We start from the raw sequence: 4,051 nt of genomic DNA on the forward strand, positions 1-4,051 counted from the left end.
AGTGCACATGGGACACTTTCAAAGATAGACCAGATATTAAGACACAGACAAAGTCTTTTCAAATTCAAGAAGGTAGAAATCATATTAAGCATTTTCTCAGATCACAATGATATAAAATTAAAAATCAACTACAATAAAAACAATGGAAAAAAACCTAAACACTTGGAAGCTAAATATCATGCTATTAAATAATGATTGGATTACCAAAGAGATCAAAGAATAAATTAAAAGTATCCTGGAAACAAATGACAACGAAATCACAACAATCCAAATATATGGGACACAGTGAAAGCAGTCTGAGAGGGAAGTTCACAGCTCTACAGGTCTACCTCAAGAAACAAGAAAAAAATGGTATTAAATTATCTAACCCTGCAACTTAAAAAATTAGAAAGAGAGCAACAAGAAAAGCTCAGAGTAAGCAGAAGAAGGAAATAATAAAGATCAGAGCAGAAATAAATGACATAGAGACCAAAGAAAAAAGCAAACAAACAAAAGAACTATAAAACCAAGAGTTGGTTCTTGGGAAGGATAAACAAGATTGATGAACCTCTAGCCAGGCTCACCAAGAAGCAAAGAGAGAGGATCCAAATAAACAAAATCAGAAACGAAAGAGGTGAAGTAACAACCGACCCCACAGACATACAAAGATTGTAAAAAAAATACTACAAAAAAACTCTACTCCAACAAACTGGAAAACCTTGATGAAATGGACATTTTCCTAGAAAAATACAGGCTTCCAAAACTCAATCAGGAAAAATAAAAAACCTGAATAGGCTGGTAACCACTGATGAAATTGAAATAGTAATCAAAAAACTTCCAGCAAACAAAAGCCCTGGATTGAATTGCTTCAAAGGGGACCTTTACCAAACATTCAAAGAAGAAATAAAACTTACCTTTTTCAGAATATTCAAAAACTTTCAAGAGGAAGGAACACTTCCGAGCTCTTTCAATGAAGCCAGCTTTACCCTAATCCCACGGCAGATAAAGACATGAAAAAGAAAGAGAATTACAGGCCAATATTCCTCATGAATATAGAAGCTAAAATCCTCAACAAAATTCTAGCAAATTGTATCCAGCATTACATTAAAATGATCATACACCATGACCAAGTGAGGTTTACTCCAGGGATGCAGGCTGGTACAATATCCACAAATCAATAAATGTGATACATCACATAAAAAATTGAGAAACAAAAATCACATAATCATATCAACTGATGCAGAAAAGGCATTTAACGAAATCCAACACCCTATCCTGTTAAAACTTTCAGCAAAGCGGGAATAGAAGGATTGTACCTCAACATAATAAAAGCCTTATATGACAAACCTATAGCCAACATCATACTCAATGGGCAAATACTAAAACCATTTCCTCTAAAAACAGTAACAAGACAGGGATGCCCACTTTCACCACTCCTGTTTGACATAGTACTGGAATTGCTAGTCATAACAATCAGACAACAAGAAATTAAAGGCATCCAAATTGAAAAAAAAGAAGCAAAATTGTCATTATTCTCAGATGACATGATACTGTACATATAAAACCCTGAAAACTCCATCAAAAATCTAATATTAGACTTAATAAATAAATTCAGCAATGTAGCAGAATACAAAATGAACACCCAGAAATCTACAGAATTTTTATGCATCAATAATGAACTCACAGAAAGAGAAACTCAAAAAGCAATCCCATTTACCACTGCCAAAAAATAATAATAATAATAAGATACTTAGGAATAAACTTAAAAAAGGAAGTAAAGAAGCTGTACTTAGAAAATTACAGGACGCTGCTAAAAGAGCTAGAGGAAGACATAAACAAGTGGAATAATAAACCGTGTTCATGGATTGGTAGAATCAACATCATTATAATGTTCACACTACCCAGAGCAACCTATAGATTCAATGCAATTCCCATTAAAATACCAATGACATATTTCAAAACCTATCACAAACTCTCCAAAAAATCATCTGGAATAAAAAAAAAAAAATACCCCGAATAGCTGCAGCAATCTTGAGAAAGAAGAACAAAGTTGGAGGGATCACAATACCAGATATCAAGCTATATTACAAAGCCACTGTCCTCAAAGCTCCATGGTACTGGCACAAGAACAGACATATAGATCAATAGAACAGAACAGAGAACGCAGAAATCAACCCAAGCCATTATGCTCAATTAATATTTCACATAGTAGGCTAGAGCATAGAATGGAGTCAAGATAGTTTCTTCAATAAATGGTGTTGGGAAAGTTGGACAGATAGATGCAAAAAAAAAATATGAAACTAGACCACTAACTTACATAATACAAAAAGATAAACTCAAACTAGATAAAGGACTTAAACATAACACGGGAAACCATAAAAATCCTTAGAAGAAGCCATAGGCAACAAAATAGCAGACATATGTTGTAGCAATATCTTTACTGATACATCTCCTAGGACAATGTAAACTAAGAAGAAAATAAACAAATGGGACTACATCAAAATTAAAGCTTCTGCACAGCAAAAGAAACCATCAACAAAACAACAAGAGAGCCCACTGCATGGGAGAACATATTTGCCAATGTTATCTCCAGTAAGAGTTTAATCTCCAAAATTTATAGGAAACTCATACAACTTAACAAAATGAAGACAAACAAGCCAATCAAAAAATGGACAAAGGACCTAAATAGACGCTTTTCAAAAGAGGACATTCAGAAATCCAAGAGACATATGAAAACATGCTCAAAGTCACTAATCATCTGAGAGATGCAAATCAAAACATCAATGAGATATCATCTCACACCTGTCAGAATGGCTATCATCAACAATTCTACAAATGGTAAGTGCTGGCGAGGATGTGGAGAAAAAGGAATCCTCTTGCACTACTGGTTGGAATGCAGACTGGTGCAGCCACTATGGAAGACAGTATGGAGTTTCCTCAAAAAAATTAAACATGAAACTTTTATTTGACCCAGTAACCCCACTTCTAGGGATATATCTTAAGAAAAAAGAAACACCAATCAGAAAGGCTATATGCACCCCTATGTTCATAGCAACACAATTTATAATAGCTAAGATTTGGAAACAGCCTAAGTGCCCATCAGGAGATGGTTGAATTAGAAAACTGTGGTACATCTGCATAATGGAATACTATGCTGCTGTAAAAAGGAAGGAACTCTTACCATTTGCAACATCATGGATGGAGCTGGAGAGCTTTATGCTAAGCAGAATAAGCCAGCTAGAGAAAGGTAAATATCACATGATCTCACTCATTTGTGGAATACAATGAAAAACATAAATGGATGAACAAAAATAGAACCAGATAGATAGAAGCATTGAACAGATTGTCCAACCTATGAGGGAAGGCAGGTAGGGATCAACCAAAGGACTTGTATGCTTGCATATAAGCATAATCAATGGACACTGACAGTCGGGTGTGGCAGTGGCCTGGGAGAGGTTAATGGGGAGAAAAGGAGACTCATGTAATACTTTAAACAATAAAGATTTTAAATTAAAAAAATAAAAAGTAGCCGAAACTGGTTTGGCTCAGTGGATAGAGCGTCGGCCTGCGGATTGAAAGGTCCCGGGTTCGATTCCGGTCAAGGGCATGTACCTGGGTTGTGGGCACTTCCCCAGTGGGGGATGTGCAGGAGGCAGCTGATCGATGTTTCTCTCTTGTCGATGTTTCTAACTATCTCTCTCTCTTCCTCTCTGTAAAAAATCAATAAAATATATTTTAAAAAAATAAAAAAAAATAAAAAGTAAAAAATAAAAAGATCATTATCCATGACCAAGTGTAATTTATTCCAGGAATGCAAGGATGGTATAATATCCACAAATCAATAAATGTGATACACCACATAAACAAATTGAAAGACAAAAACCACATTATCTTATCAATTGATTTAACAAAATCCAACACCCTATTTTGATTAAAAAAAAAATCTCAGTGAAATGGGAATAAAGGTATAGTATCTCAACCTAATAAAAGTCTTATATGACAAACCTGTAGCCAACATCATACTCAATGGGAAAATACTAAAACCATTTCCCTTAAGAATAGAAACAAGACA

This window comes from Myotis daubentonii, chromosome 2 (genome assembly GCF_963259705.1).
Source record: "Myotis daubentonii chromosome 2, mMyoDau2.1, whole genome shotgun sequence".
NCBI lineage: Eukaryota > Metazoa > Chordata > Mammalia > Chiroptera > Vespertilionidae > Myotis > Myotis daubentonii.